At 40.9% G+C, this 17,365-nt stretch overlaps 1 protein-coding gene across 2 annotated transcripts in view; it reads right to left on the bottom strand.

The window, feature by feature from the left end:
- Window positions 1-17,365, bottom strand: part of AGPAT5 (1-acylglycerol-3-phosphate O-acyltransferase 5) — a 114,062-nt gene that overhangs the window by 30,022 nt on the left and 66,675 nt on the right. The gene's annotated exons all lie outside the window — the stretch shown is intronic.

Genomic DNA, 17,365 nt, shown 5'->3' with positions numbered 1-17,365 from the left:
GTCATGGGAGAAAAATGATCTACCCTGCATTGGAGAATATAAAGCAAAAACAGCTGCCAGGTAAACCTTAAGTGATGAGAGGGTTAGGCCTTGATGCTTGAGATGTAATAGGTAGTCCAATATGGACTGTATTGAACTTCAGTGAGGAGAAAGGTTCCAGTCCAAGGCCCAACAGGAAAATCTCTTCCATTTGGCCAGGTATGTTGCTCAGGTAGAAGGCTTCATGAGAACCTGCTGAACTTGGGCTGAGCAAGCCTGCTCCTCTGCATTCAGCCATGCAGCAGCCATGCTGTCAGGTGCAGGGATGCTAGGTCTGGATGCAACAGATGGCCAGGATCCTGGGACAAAAGGTCTGGCCAAAGTGGCAGTTCCAGCAGGGTTGCTGTTGAGACTTTTAGCAGGGTGCCGAACCAGTGCTGTCGCGGCCATGCCAGAGCTATCAGTATCATGTTTGCCCTGTCCCGCTTGGTCTTCAATAGTACCTAGTGGACAAGTGGTACTGCAGTGTCCCTGCCCAAGAGAGCAGGAAGGTATCTGACAGAGAGCCTCTGGAAGCCTGTGGATGCAGCAGAACTGGTGGCACTTTCTGTTTTGTCTGGACACAATATGGTGTTGAGGACCCAACAGTCCGATGTAATCTGGGCCCATGAGAAAGAAAGGGGAATGGTCAGTTCAAAAATAAATGGGGGGATGGATCCTGAGGCCAGACTGGGATGCAGTCTTCGGGCGCACCCTCAAAACGCCTGCTGCGAGCCACACTGATTGCACACAGGGCCTGACTGAACAGCAGAGGAGAAAGAAGTGGGATGGCACTGGGAGGGCTGTCAACTCCCTGGCCGCTTGAAAGGTGTCTGGCATCGAGGGCACTGTTAGGTGCAGGGGCCCCCTTCCGCTCCCGGGAGTCTGAGGTGGCTCCCTCAAAGGACTCGCAGCCTCTTGCTGCTCCAGAGTAGGTGACTGGTCTGAAGCGGTTCCTTTGCCCGACCCCGCCTTCTTACTCCTCTTCAGCATGGGAGAACGGCCTCACTCAGCGTGCTGCTTCTTTTGGAATCGATATGGGCAAGCACTCAAAGAAGAACAGCTAAACCTGCAGAGCTGTCCTCGGGGACACAGAGGGCAATGACATGGACAAAAGTTGGGAAAAAGGTTACTTCCAGCTGACAGGTGCATAACGAAAGGTAGGTTGAGCACATGTGATTGATTCAGCCTGAATGAGGGGAGATCTGTGTATATGTATACACAAAAAGTATATAGTTTTATAGCCTCCGAAAAGTTTTAACCAAAAAGTTTAAAATCCATGATTGCTTCAGCTGACCATTCTGATTTCTATAAGAAAACATTGTTATGAGCATGCCCAGAATATATGTACTTTTATCTGTGTTTTACAGTGGAACTATAGTTTAGTTCCACAGAGTTTGAACGTGCACTCAAAAACATGATCTAAAGTCAATTTTTTAATTTTTAATAATGGTTCTATAAAACAGACTGCATTTGAAGTGAAAAATTCCAGTCTCTTGCTGTTAACAAAACTTGTTCTCCAAGTCAAATAATAGAAGGCTATGGAGGTTACTCACTTTTAGTCTCATCTGTTAAAAGGAGATAGTCTATCTTTTGTTGGTTTCATTTAAAAAATATTCTTCTTTTAACTGCCCATGTCCCCTGCTATCTGAACATCAGAATTTCCAAAACAGAGTGTAAACATATTAAATACTGCAGTACTGCTTAAGGGATTTTTTAATTTTCAGAGTTAATATTTAAACAAGTTTTTTTTGTTTAGGACTTGATAAAATCATTGCAACATTAAAAAGGTTTGCCAGAGATCATCTGTTGCCCCTAAACTCTTCTTTACAATGCAGAAGGCTACAAGATGGCAAAGTTTGAGACACCATGAAGTATTTTTGGAAGAGCCTCTGGGATTTTCTTCACTTCCTGATCTAAAACCGTGAAACTATCTCGTATAATAGTATTAAATAATTCCAGTTTCTGAAGTGCTCTGGAATTTTTATAGTTGAAAGGATCGCTCTAACTCATTATTGTTATCTTGCTTCCTTAGGAATATGCAGTGTTGTAGCCATGTTGGTGCCTGGATATTAGAGAAAGTCGATGAGGTAATATCTTTTATTGGACTAACTTCTGTTGGTGAAAAAGAGAAGCTTTCAAGCTTACACAGAGCTCCTCGGGTCTTTGAAAAGTACTCAGAGGATATGTCTGTACAGCAATTAGACACCCATGGTTGGACCATACCAGCTGACTAAGGCTTTCATGGTTCAAGCTAAGGGTTAATTACGGTGCAGGCATTCAGGTTAGGGCTGCAGCCTGAGCTCTGGGAATCTCCCATCTCAGAGAGTCCCATAGTCCAGGCTTGAGCCTGAGCCCAAACATCTACATTGCAATTAAACAGCCCCACGAGCCAGTCAGCTGGCATGGGTCAGCCATGGGTTTTTAACTGCAGTTTAGGCCTTGTCTACTCTAAAAAAAATAAGTTGACATAACATAGGTCGACTTACAGTCATTGCAGTAATTACTGCAGTACCTGATGCCCACACTACCCTCCTTGGGTCACCAGGAGCACTTCCACCGACCTAAGAGGGGCAGTCTGGGGAGCTGACAGCTCCCTGCTGGGAGTCCCACAAGCTAGCTCCCAATGGGTTGCCCCCAACCCAATTCCCCACCAAGAGCCAGCTCCGGGATTCTCCCATCCCCATCAGGAGCCGGGGGAAGCTTCCAGGGGCTTCCCCACTCCTGTTCCCCGGGGGAAGCAACCTTGGGCATTGGAGTGCAGCTGCTCCAGCTTCTCTCTCTCCTCCCTCTCCCCCACCATGGCCTGTTCTGAGCCCAGACAGCCTGCTCCCCAAAGAAAGCGGGCGGAGAAGCCACCCACAGCTTCTCCCGTCTTGGCTCACAGCTGGGGCCCAGCGGCCCACGGTTTCTTCTGTCCCAGCTCCTGTCCAGCCGCCCAGGCTTGCAACAGCCCAGGCTTCCTGTCTCGCTCCTAGCCGGGAGCAGGAATCAACCTCCACAGCTCGCAGTAGCCAGGGCTTGGGCTTTCTTGTCTATTTGGAGCAGTGAAATTGACAAGAATGACAGCCCCATCACCGATGTAAGGGGATGCAATGTCTACACTGACTCTGCGTTGCCCTAAGTAAGCCAATAAAAGCCCTACACCTCTCAAAGCGGTTTTATTTTGTTGGAAAAACAGGGCAGTTTTGTTGGCCAGGGTGGGGGGGGGGGGGGGGGGGGGAGGAGGAGGGGAAGTGGAGGATTGCACTGTGTACTCCAACACTGTTTTGTCAACCAAAGTTGACCGGCCTTTAGACATACTCTGAGGCTATGTTTACACTGACAGCGGCAAAATCGCCACCGCCAGATCGATCTTTCAGGATTGATTGAGCGGTCAGTGAGACCTGTTCAATCGATCAGGAAGTCGGCTGAGTAAGTCTACCCCCTCAAGTAGCATAGCGCTGAGCCGACGGGAACAGTGTTCCCGTCGGCTCAGCGTAGTGTAAACAGCGCGCAGAAGCAGTCGACATGAGTTCCACAAACTACGCAGAGTAGTTTGCGTAACTCCCACCGACTGCCGCCGAATTTTCAGGTAAGTGTAAACCAGCCCTGAGTGTGTCAAAGCTACATAGAAGGTGGAACAGATTGTTTAGCATAAGTAGTTAACACATTTCAAGGAACCATTCAGGGTGAAGTAGCCTATTAACACCTCTCCAGTCACAGGTGGGAAAGGAAAAACAAAAGCTTGGTGGGGGAGGTGGAAAGGGGATTAAATAGGTTATAGATTGTTGTAATAAGGCTAAGCCATAAATTCAGTTTCTCTATTCAGTCCATGATTTTTAGTATCTTGCAAAGTTACAAATTTAAGCTCCCACGCTCATCTTTTGAAGGTGAAGTCCTGTGAGGATGAAGACTCAGAAGTCAGATATAGAGTGATGATTCTGTGAAAAGTGTTCACCCACAGGTGACATGGTGTTTTTGTCTTTTATCATTTTTCTGTGTTAGTTCATTTGAAAGTGTAGTGATTGTTTCATTTCACCCACATAGTTCTTATTGGGACATTTAGTGCACTGGATGAGGTACGCCACATATACAACAAGCCCTATTTGCAACAGTGATATTTGTTTATCCAACATTACATTGATTATATAAATATTTTGAAGAATAACATGGTGGCTATGTTTTTTTAGCTTGTGAACTGTCATTTCAAAGGCTGCCACTATGTTATCTTTCAAAATGTTTATTCGGTAAATGTGATATTGAATATTACAGTATTGTGCCTGCAACTATATAGTTATTGGTATGGACATTCCGTTCAACACATATAAAGTTGCCTTAACTTTCCCAAATATATTCTTTCTGGCCTGAAATTTGTCATTCCCCCTGCCGCCACCACCATGGTGGTAGATCTTTCTGGAAAAATTTAGACTCTCTCAGACAAAGAAAAAAAACAACCTCTCTCTATACTCAAAGAGTGTTCTGTGATTTGTGCATGTTCAATTAACTCTATATTGACTTGATTTTCAAACTCTGCATGTACACAGTACTCACTGAAGAGTGTGTGTTCTGTTAATTTTTTAAGAATTATGACTATGAATGGGGTTATTGCTCTCAATAGGTCTGGAGTGCTAGTGGAAATCAGGCCTAAATGGGAACAGAGTTCTTTTCATGATCTGGTCATTCATATAGGCGTCCATACGGGAGCTCTTGGATGCTGAGCTGTTTTTGTAGTTTCCAAGGCCAGAAGAGACCACTGTAATCATCCAGTCTGATCTCCGATATAACACAGGCCAGAGAACTTCCCGCAAATAACTCATAAAGCAGATCTTTTAGAAAAACATCCAATCTTGATTTAAAAATTGCAAGACATGAAGAATCCATCACGACCCTTGGAAAATTGTTCTAATGGTTAAGTACCATTATTGTTAAAAATGTACCCTTTATCTCCAGTCTGAATTTGTTTAGCTTCAACTTCCAGCCTTTAGATCATGTTATGCCTTTCTCTGCTAGACTGAAGAGCCCACTATTATATATTTGTTCCCCATGTAGGTACTTACAGAAAACATGAAATTTTGGAAATATGATCCTGTTTTGGAGATTAGGATGGTCACTGGGAAGCTGTTAACTGTGAAAGTAGAATGAAATTCCTTCCCATTCCAGGAGTTTCTCGTGAGCTCTGAAGGTCTAAGCACAAAGTAAGTTCTGATTCTAGCCCTCCCATCTAGTTAATAATGAAGCTAGCCCAAGAAATAACTTAAAAATTAAAAGCTGTAATGGACTATTTAATATGCCTAGCTCAGTATATTGTAGACAAGTGAAAGCATTGGGCACACATCTTTTAAGAATATCTGTTTTATAAAAATGTTAGATATTCTTATAATCACTTGATAATCTTTGCTGAAGTCAACATACCATAATTTAAAACCAACTAGTTATATTACAGTTATTTTGGCAGACTGCCTGCATCCAATTCACAAAACAGACTGTGCTTAAACTGTTTTTAACATTGGGCAATACAAAGTTAAGACTCTCTGTTAAAGTATTTGAGGTCATGAGATTTTACTTTAAATGCCAAAGAAAACAAGCTAAATATCTAATAATGTCATACTTTACCTTGTAATGCTATTCTCACTGCTAATATATAGAGATGAAGCTAATTTTTTAATTTTACCAAGTTAGTAAACTATTATAAAATATACAAAGTCTTAAGAGACAAGCTAGGGAGGCTAATAAAATCAAAAAGAACTGGCCTCTATTAAAATAGTCAGAAAATCCAAAGAAAATCAAAAGCACAATGATGCTTCAAGTATCATTCTGATGAACAGATTCTAGCAAAAATCAAGATTATTTCAACCCAGAAAAAAAAATCTACGCAGCAGAAATGAGTGGGAAACTTTCCCTCATAAGTATGAGGGTCAAAGCGACCACCATCTTCAGAAATTAACTTTTTCATTAAAAATAGATATATAAATGTCTGGCCATTCACTCATATTCTTTCTCAATACAAGTCCTATCTAAAAGTAATAAACAGAGAAAATGCCAACCACAGCCTGGAAAGATCAATGGATAGTTATAATCAATCTGGTAAAATCAGCAAATGCCTATGTCACCAGAGCCCAAAATAGACTGAAACCTAGATCTCGGAGTTAGGTCGACCAACAAAAGATCAGTGTCTGCCTTTTACCATTCATAATCTTATTGGTGATAAATCACTGGACAAGAAACTTGTCTGAGACATCCTCCAGAACCAATGTTAGGTCAACTGGTCCCCCCCCCCCCCCCCCCCCTTTTTTTTTTTTTTTTTTTTTTTTACCTCAGCCCCAATACTGTATTCACCTTAGACCCAGAGAGAACGTATCTGGAGAAGAAGAGACATGATATTATTTCCTATCAGGTTCAGACACAGGAAAAACTCATTTGAATCAGACTCCTTTGATTATCTCCACTTGGGCTGAGAGTCCAAAGGAACTAACCATGATATTGTTTTAATCTAAAAATCAGACACCAATGGCTTCCCAGAGGAACTGACAAACACTAACATGGTAAGAAATTCATAAGACTTGTTAACTTGTAAAACTTTAACATCCTCACAGAGTCTCTGGTTGAGTAGCTCAAAATCTACTATTCCAAAAACTCCACATTAGGGTTCTCATGCAGTTTCTGAACCCAAACCAAACCCAACTGTGGATCATACTGTGGGGTATGAACACAGGAAATGGAAACATCTCCCTCTCCTTCCTCCCCCCAATCTTCCTCCTCCAGAGAGAAATGAAAAGTCTTCCCTTTGCAAGAAGAAACCACTACTGTGATTGCCAAAAGTTAATGGAAATTCCAAAACTCTGAACTGTGAAATTCCAAAACTTACTTACGGGAAACTCCAACTAACCAACAGGCCAAGGAGTAAGAAGAATCAATGGAACACACTCATTACACTCCAACAACTGTTATGGAGACTTTCAAAATATCCTGTCCCACCCAGATTACCATGGTTCACAGACTGGTTTTGAGCATTTTGGAGGGTTTTGGAAAAAAATACAAGATTTGGCCATATTAGTTTTAAAACTCCATAATGGTGTTTCCTGTGGATGAAAAGTGGACTCTTTGAGTTTAACCTTTTTCAAATACTTTCTAATGGGTTCAGATAGAGCAGTATGCAGCTGACTGGATTTATATACAGTAAAATCCCTATTTTATAAACTAATTGGGAATTGAACAGTTCATAAAATCAAGAAGTTCACAACAATGAACATCTGAAAATTACAGTAGGGACAGTGTATAGTGTACATAACGAAAGGTAATAAATGTACACAGTATAAATGATTTTTCTTTGTTTGAGAGAACTGAATCTCTGCAACCAAATCTCTCAGTTTTTTCAAACCTGTATGATCACTTGAACTTTGAATGAAGAACTGAAGTCATATTTGGCAGCAGAAACATGACTTGGGAAGCAGAAAAATGATATAACTGATCATTCATGAGACTGATGTTCATAAAATCAGGGTTCTACTATATGGTTACATCTATTGATAAGTGATGAACTCTGCTGACAAGCTAGATAAGCTGCATGCATTTTATCCACCTGACAACACTTTTTTTAGTCCTAGAATTTCTTCTCCCTACATGGTTAACAGCTTTGTTTTTAAAAGTTAAACAGAGAAAGATAATTCTAAGTTATATATGGAAGCGGACACAGCCCTTGCTCAACTGGGATGTGTGGGTGGGAGCTGCTTCTTGTATTACAAGTATTACTAGGGCCACATACTCTCCCTTTACTGGAAGAGATTGAGAACTATGTCAATAACCGTGTGCTAGAGAACTGATCAATAGTGAAGTTATAAAAATATCACAGCTCTTTCCACTGTGGGTGAGAGTAAGCTGCTCTGTGGCAAATTCACATCTCCTGTTTCCAGTATCCTCAGATAAAAACACTGTCTGCTATCCAACCAATAAGATACACATTATCAGGCCACCCACACTGACAGAAAACCATCTGTTAGGCCACAATCTTAAAATGAGTCTAGCATCATAAATGTATAAATCCCGCAAAAAAGATTATTAGTATTAAGGAACAAATATGCAGCTTCTTGGTGGAGGGACTTTGGAGACAGGAGGAAGGTGAAGGGGAACATCAAGGAAATGTGTGAAAATATGCAGGCAAGTAACAAGTGAAAGTTGTTTCATTTTTTGAACTCTTAAAAATGCAAACTATGATGCAGAATGTACATGTAGCAAGGCGCTATGGCCTTCTTTGGAGCCTGGGCCTGAGGAAGGGTTGTGATGCCGCTGCTGGGCAGAACAAGGCCCTGCAGGCCGAATACCCTGGGAGAAAAGGGGCAGAGGCAGGACAGAAAAGGGAAGTTTAAAAGGCTGGCCTAGCAGCTCAGTCAAGGGGAAACTGCCGTCAGAGGCAGACGTGTCTTCCCAGAGGCTGCGGTCTGGACCTGACCCAGACCCTGTGACTGTTCGGAGCAACCGCCCAACCGACCAGAGCCTCCGAGGCCTGCCCAGGCCGCTGGGCCCGAGTGACTGGAGAGGGCCCTAGTGATTGGGAAGAGCCACCTGAGACCACTGAATGGAAAAAAAACCCTGAGGTCGGGCCTGACCTGGAGGAGCTGCCTGACGTTGGGGACCCCCTGGAACCACTTGAGCCTGGTGTACCAGAGGACCGCCTGGAACCCTGTGACCTGGAGGAGCTGCCCTCTGCTGACGACCCTGAGGCGCTTCTGGACCTGCTGCTGGTCGACGATGAGGGACTCGTGGGGCTCCCACTCACCATCTACCCCAGCGACCTGGAGGGAGATCCCTGGCTGCAGGTACCCAGGGACAGGGAGGGAGGAAGTAACCTAGGGACAGCCAACTCTAGAGTGGCTGAGTCTGGGGCTAAACCAGTCAGCACGTTATGGATGGATTCCCGCTGACTCAGTGGCAAATCACTTTGCCACTGATAGGGCCCTGGGCTGGGACGCAATGGAGTCAGATGGGCCTGTGCCCCCCTGACCCCTTCCCTAACCACTCCGGGAGTGCTTGGCTTCCTCGGAACTTGCCTACCTGAAGATACCGAGCTTTACTAGCCCTGCCTGTCTGCAAGGCAGGGGGCAGTAGACTATTTCGCTTGCCCCGCCCGCTGGAGGGCTGGGGGCTATAGACTGCCTCACCAGCCCTGCCCGGCTTGCGGGCTGGGGGCTGTAAACTGCTTGCCTCCCCCGCCCTGCCTGAGGGCTGGGGGCACCAGACTCCTTAACAGCCCCTACGTGAAGGCCAGGGGGCTACAGACTGTGAGGGAAGCCTGCCCTGCTGGGGGCCGGGGCTAAAGACTTGTAATCCCCAAAGCTTATTCCCCTAAACCAAGGCGCTGTGGCCTTCCTCGCAGCGTGGACCCGAGGAAGGGGTGTGATGCCCCAGCTGGACCGTGCCACCAGCCTACAGTACTGTATATCTGATAGGCTATATAACAGACTAAACGATGTCACTGCTGTGTTGGAAAGACACTTCTCCTTTGGTGACAATGTCATTTTGTTCATGACTTTGGGACATCCAATACAGAGCTGGACTTGCATTACCAGATGTCATAGTTCAGAGTAACTGCACCTGTATTCCTCCTCTGAGGTCCACCAACGGCACCCAACTCTAGGCTCCTGACTCTTCAGCCATCGTCTCCCTTGGGTAGAGATCCACGTCTCTCTCTCCCTCATGACTAGGGCTTTTCCAAGCCCATACTGTGATATCCCCAGAAAGCCAGACTGCCTAAACAGTCCAGCATCTGTGCTCTGCTTTCTCTTTTGAGTGCTATGAAAACATAATTGCCAGCAGTTACAAGTTACCATACAGCTCCTACTAAGCACATTTATTCCCAAGGTGAAAGCAGAAAACATACTAACTACAATAAAAGAACCTATACGCATACTAAAGCAGAGATGACCTGCATCTTCTGATAGTGGGGGGCACAATTTAAAGGTTCGGCTGCCCCTGGAACAGCTCAAGTAATGCAACCCCCTCCTCTGGAAGACTTACCCTCAGCCTTCCCTCCACACCCCTCCTGAAAAGCAATGGCCCCTCCATGCAGCTCCCAGCTGTTGCTCCTGCCTCTCTCCACAGGCTGCAGCTTGCAGCTTGCTGGCTCTAGCTGCTGCTGCCTAGGGAGAGGGTCTGGGTCACACCATGGGGGCCAGCAAACCTTGGCAGAAATCTGGGGGGGACACACGTTACCCCGCGTGTCCCCCCGTGCATCGCCTCTGCCAAAGGTCATCCCTGAAGTGCTCTGATAGGAGACAGTCATTCAAACTCCACCAATGTTTTTCCTGTGGTTACAAGTTTATAGAAGCCTGAGCTCAGAACTAGCACGATCATGAATAACTCAGCGTTTTTTCTTTATACAGTTTGGGCCTTTCATCTTCAGATTCCAGGAACAGGCGATCAACAGACAAAGCAGACTGTGAAAAATTACAAAGGGATCTCACGAAACTGGATGACTGGGCAACAAAATGGCAGGTGAAATTCAATGTCGATAAATGCAAAGTAATGCATATTGGAAAACAATCTAAAACAGATATGTCCTGTTCATTTCTTCTGAAGCATCTGGCATTGGCCACTGTTGGAAGCTAAATGGACTATTGGTCTGACCCAGGATGGTCATTCTTACATTCTTATAACAAGGGTCCTCTCCTCAGGGCACAGCTTCAAAAGGCTGGGCTTTTTTACATAACCAGGGGGTGGGAAATTTGCATTCACCTCCCCTTACAGAATTTACATGAAATGCCAGCCCACAATAACACATAACCTTTGCATTTAATACAATGAACTCCAAAGATACTTAAACTTAATTCAGTAAGGTTTTTCAAAGATATTGCAGGAAATTGCTTATCTATAACACCAGAATTCTACCGTCGAATACCAAATATATTTTATTTCTCCAGGGCTTGTTCTCTGATGTCTTCATGAATCTGCCCATCTTCTCTACTATATACTAGTATTTTGATAATGGCAGGCAAAATTCATTGCATGTAGTTGAACAAATTGATACTGTGCTAAGAAAAAAAAAGAGCATACTCAGGCATTGGCTAATTCTTATAATTCTGAAGTTTTCAAATGTAGATGCCTAAAGCCAGCCATTTTAAAACGAGTCTGATTGCCAAGTAAACGTAGCTGCCAGTGGTTTTAATGGGAATTCCTGTTTGCTAGGCCCTCTGAAAAAAATCAGGTTACTTATGTAGGTGTCTAAGATTGGACTCTTAGGTTAAACATTTTAGCCTTTGATTATGGCTTGGGATCACAATATCCCTTCCTTATTATTGTCTATTTCAGAACAAGTTAAAGAAAATGCCCCTATCTTGCTTGTGACACTGAAAAATTCTAAAGGGAAGTCCTGCATAATAACCCGCCACAGTCAAAGAGGCCATTTCTGCATTGGCTTCCCGCCAATTTCAAGAGGTGGGACTCAAATGATAATTAAAGATATTAATAAGAATATTACGAACCCTTCTGAGTAAGACACACTCCTGCTATCATATACTTAACCACAAGGAAAGAAACTAACACCCAAAGTAGCAAGGCTTTCCCATGAAAAACCAACCCCACAAAAAACATTGCTTAACATCCCTTTCCCAGTATTATACACCCCCATGGAAAGAAACAAAAGACACCAGGGAATTCTTATCTGCTTTTTCCTTTTTCTCCAATGTTTCCAATACTCCACATGTGGAACTTCACAGGCGTCACTTTTTCAATTAATTCTACATCTTCTTCTCTACATTTTACACTGCATTTTGTATTCAATTTACTTATATAAGAGTTGAAAGTATACAAAAGCAAGCTAACACCAAAGCTGCTATTTTTGTAAAAGGGGGGTTTCAAATAAACATTTATAGATATTAAAATACTACAAATTATTTTAAATGAAACCCAATACCAGTGTTAGGGCCTAATTAAGTCAATTGAAATATCACTTTTATAGACTACTTGTACAGAATATTTGAGATAAATGTTTGTGTGTGCAAGATAAGCTTAAGTTGTAAGAGCGATATTAATCAAGATAATCTTTTCATTTAAATAACATTGTAAAATAAATATTTTCAACTCTTCATTTAATTAATTTATTTTTATTTTGTGCATGTGCGTGCAAAAATGTGTCTAGTTTCTGGCATTGGTCACATAATCAAACAGACATTTATAGAAAATTCTGAGTGCATTTTGCCAATGGAGATTGTTTTGTCTTGGTTTGGTAATGATACACCAACTTTAATTTTAGACCATTTAAAATATTTTCTCATCATTTCAGAAGTTACTAAAGAAATTTTAGGAAAGGAAAGACTCAAGTTCATTACCATTTGTTTTCAAAACTTCTGAGTGCCCTTTATAAAATCTAGTGAATTTCATGTTTTCCTAAACCTAATGAAATGTTGAAAATGAAGTCCTGTTTTCCTGTTTGTGATGTTATAGGTCTAACCCCGAAAAGAAAGATTACAATTAAATGTTGTATCCCTAGTGAAGTGTACAGGAGCTACTAACTTAGATGTAGAAGTATAAAGAAAAATGTTTGTATATTTTGGGTGTTTTACTGAAATACTGATCTCCAGCAGAGGGCCAGTAATATGTTTTAAAAGGTTTGTAGATTTTTACCAAAGAAGGCAGTAAACACTGCTTCCACTACAAAGGACTAAAGGATCAAATACTAAATCCAAATGAAAATACAATCCACACCTATATGTTATTGCTCTCCAGGCTCAACAACTCAAAACCTCTGACTTGTGCAGCCAAAAATCAAAACTGAAAGACACTTAAGATGATAGACCATTACCTAAAATACCAGTATACATGTCATCGGGAAGAACAAATCAAATACACCAACAAGTGGGACTGCTAGAGATCATACACAGAAATATCACAACTAGCTAGCTGACTACCTCACCACAATGAAATGTGCAGACTTTACCCACATGCAGAATCAGTGACCACAAACTGAAATATGGAATTCATGGAAATTGGGAAGGAGTTATTCTGCACTCAACGTAACAAAGGGGGAATTGAAACAGACACACTTTTTACTCCATTATACCAGATACAAAGAAGTGTGAGAAAGAAATTTCCTCAAAGTATCAGGAATCATAAAAAGATATCTCATCAGAAAGTGATGAGGAGAACTGTGCCTGACTCTGGGAGAAAGGAGAGATGGCATTGTATTACACAGTCACCTGCACCAGGTCAGGAATAGACAATAAATGGACACAAGGGATCAATTCCAAACATAGTGTGTTAATTCTATCCTGGGTTATCTGCCTCTGACAGATATTCACGGCACTTACACTCTGGCAAAACTTGCATAACTTGTCATGCCTATAAAGTCTCTTGAATGGAACTGTTACATTTGTGGCACCAAACTGAACGAAGGGTTCAAGTGATTTCCCTCTGTTTTGCGGGACTATTATTTTTCTGGATACTGCTGTATCATCCCTTCCCAGAAATCCCTTGCATATCTGAGGCTCATCAAATACTTCTTTCTGGAGAATACATTTTTTGCCTCTGAAATACTCTGTATTGCATCAAAAATCTGATTTTGTTTTTAAAATGTTGACTATTCTTATTCCAATTAAAATGTAAGAGGTTGCCTAGAAAACTCTGGCACCCATTGAATGTGAATAGTAAATATTTTTAGTGGGGAGGTCACCTCAGTATTTGATTATACAAGTATCTCAACATATCATAATACAATCAACATCTCAATAAAGTAATACCTATATTTTAATATCAGTGACTGAATACACTTATGTCTCGGATTTCCAATGGAGTCTTATTGCAATAGAAATTGGGTGCTTAACTTCTTTAGGCTCTTTTTAAAATCTCAGCTTATAATGTAAATGTGAAAAAATAGTGTAGATCTTGATGAGTAAAAGATTTTTAAAATGCAAAAAACCTAATGTTTATAAACAACAGTACTTCTATAGCCCTTTACATATTCAAAAGTACTTGACAGGCATTGCGTGAAATCCTGGCCCAAATGAATTCAATGGTAAAACTCTCATTAACTATTTCACCCATTATCAATAACAGTGGTTCATTGTCCAGATATAAACAACAAAATGAACATACTGGGAAAAATGCATATGCTGTCTCTTTTATTTTTTCTGAAAGCCTCTCTACTGACAAAATGCTGGTAGGCAACGTCACGAAGGTTGCTTCCCATGGCTCAAAGTTACTTCTAATTCTGTTGTAGTAGCAGTAAAAAGTTAACTTCAGAGCAGCCCACAAGGGTTCAACTTCCACTTAGAGGGGCATTATTTGAATCTGCGACCTAGCCTCCATCTGAACTGCTTTACAGCAGCCAGCATGAAATACTGCAGAAATGCTATTGAGGGAAGCTCTTTCTGCAGCAAGCCAGCTATGAAGTTAAATTCAATAGAACTGCAATAGGCATTTGTATCTATCTTCATCCTTCTCCTTTCATATCTACAGATACTATCTATGGGACAGTTTGTAGGCTACAAATTAACTCCTATTTGCACACATAGGCTTAAGGAAGTGGAACAATTTATAATATTTTTTCATCAGAAATACAGGAATATTTGATTGTACTGTCTAATCAGTGTGTGCCCACCTCAGTCTCTCCCTCAAAAAAAGAATAGTCATGCCCCCTAACTCCATCTTTAACCTCCAGAAGTTTCTGACATCCTTTGGATTTTTGTAAACAAAAACCTGGCAATACACTAAACCAAGAACTTGGCAGAGTGCATTATGGCAATTTTCAAATCCAGTTCACTGAGTTCATTTTTCACTTTAGAGAACCCAGTTCTCTTTTCTGAGAGCACTGGGTTAAGGAGGAGGCCCATTTTCCTCCCATGGAAATTCCCCATGTTCCACAATCTTCAGTATCAGCTTCTTCATACTCAGATTGCCACAAGGCAAAAACAATTCTATGCATCTCATTTGCTTCTGTTTTAGAAACTGGAGGCTTCCTAACCAAATCAGGCTGACAAGATCCCAAATTCATTGCTTCAGCAAACCGCCATGTGGAAGTCTATTTTAAAAAACTAAAATAAAAATCACTTCTTTTCACCAGAGACCTCAATTGGGTTAAATTCTTTGTGTTTGATATTCTCCCATCTTATTCATATGCAGTTAAGCTTATTTACATTTTCATATTGCATCATGCCAGGGGCATGTATTTGAGATCAGTAACCTGCAAATCAAGTCTTTGGATGTTGACCGAAGTGTTTGCTTTTTTTCCTCTACAGTCCCAAAACTATCTTGCAATACAGTCAATCTGCATGTGTAGTCACTGCAGCCTTTTTATAACTGATGTTTACCTAATACCTATAAATGAGACAAAGATACATATCAATCTTATACATCAAAGATTGGGGGGAAAAAATTCATCCTGTTGTAATGCTGTCTGCTTCAGAAAGCTTTCTCCAAGGAATCAATGTGGCCTATAGAAGGTAAAAATTGGGAAAGGTTTTCATACCTCCCAGTTGTAAAAGCAAAATCATCTTCTCAGGTATGCTCACAACCATGCTCAAAACAGTCAATGTTCCCAGAGTTCAGATACTAGTATAAAGTATGAAAGAACAGCTTTTTTCTGTGCTCTGGGATAGCTTTGTGATCTTTAACAATTTTGTATATTTATATAATAGTTACAGGAAACTTTTTTACACTTTAGATCTCAGTACTTCAACTGATACTGAACAAATATTTTAAAGAATTATATTTAATCAATTTTGTATAAAAATTTAAGTTTAGCAAAAATAAACTTAAAAAACTATCAAGAGAAATGTCTCCATGTATTTTTATTCAACTTTCTATTTTTTTTTTTAAAGGAAAAAAATCCTCCTTCAGTGTTTGCAGCCCAAACATCAATGCAGTGTGCTAGTGTATGAGAATGAAGATGAAACTGACCAGACTATTTTTATTGTCCAAGTTGTGCAAAGTTTAAACAGCAGATAATGAATTTTGAATTACTAAATTGTGAAAATACAAGTGAATTACTAAATGTCGTGAAATTAAAAGATAACAAAAACAGATGCTGCAAACAAAATATACAATTTTTACAACTGTATTCAATTTTATGATATTTCATAACAGATTAGTAAACTTTACTTTGAGAATCTTTCCATTGTCTTGAATGGGGAGCAGGAACAAATCCACACTGAGCTATTATATCTTTGCTGAGAGGTTGAGGAAAGACCATTTTTTTTCCAACAAAATGTGAGAATTAGAAAAATGCAGAGGAGGAAGATACTGTTTTAAAACTGAAATCATTTTATATCCTAGTAATATTTATATCAAAAGGATAAATTTTAAACATTTTTAAACAAGAGTTTCTGTTAAGATTTACAACAATAACAGAATATATCACTCAGAAGATGCTGGAATAAGTAAACAGATGCTATGAAACATCAAGGACCAAAGAAACCCACAGTCAAGTGACAAAATAGCAGAGAGATAATTAAGACCAGAAAAAAAAATCACTAAACCCGCCATTTGTTTTCTACAGGAAACTGAAGAGATGTATACATTATGACTTAAACATGTACACCACACATGCAAATTCCATTCTTCCTGAGAAGCAGAAGAAAAAGTTATATCCCTTTGGGCTAAAATTAACAAAAGTTCAAAAGCCTGACAATATCAGCATGCCAATTCACATACTTCTGAATTCAATTCAGTATGTCACAGAAATAATTTTCCAAGATCCACCGTTGAATTCTTTATTATACTTCTGATCAACAGGAAAAAATGAAAAAACAAAACAAAAACCAGTAAATGCATTCTCTCAACTGTAATACTTAAAGTTTAAACATTTTGAGATATTGACTCCTACCTCCAATTGGCTCACAATGCCAGCTTCCATTGCCTACTTATTAAATTTTCAAACAAGTACCTTCCTGCTTTCTCCCTTGCTTTTCCTTTCCACGTGGGAGGAGCTCTGCATAAACATCTGCGAAACTCACTCTTTATCCTCTTTCAAATCCCTCCTTCAAGCTCTCCTTTGTCATAATGCCTACAAAAAACTCAAGTTATGCCACCGGTGTGCTGAGACAACAGCCTATTATGATGACCAATACTGTCTCATTGTTCCTTTGTATTCCATCTGTACTCTCTTGTCTTATATGTACATTGCAAAACTCATTGAGATAGGAATTGCCCTTTGTTTGTTTATACAGCGCCTAGCACGCACAATGGGGTTCTGATTCATGACTAGGGCTTCTAGGAATGAACGATAGGAAGAAACTTTTCCCTTTGGCAGGTCATTCCACACAAAGGGTTGCTTACACATGTACTGGCTATCATCAGAGGCAGGATGCTGAACTTGATGGACCAGTAGTCAGATCCAGTATGGAAAATTCCCATGTTCCTAATAAAGCTCTTCTAAAGT

The sequence above is a fragment of the Emydura macquarii genome, unplaced genomic scaffold (genome assembly GCF_026122565.2).
Source record: "Emydura macquarii macquarii isolate MOO-44397 ecotype Brisbane River unplaced genomic scaffold, CSIRO-AGI_Emac_v2 contig_3238, whole genome shotgun sequence".
Classification (NCBI taxonomy): Eukaryota; Metazoa; Chordata; order Testudines; family Chelidae; genus Emydura; species Emydura macquarii.
This window is presented reverse-complemented; position numbering and strand designations above follow the sequence as displayed.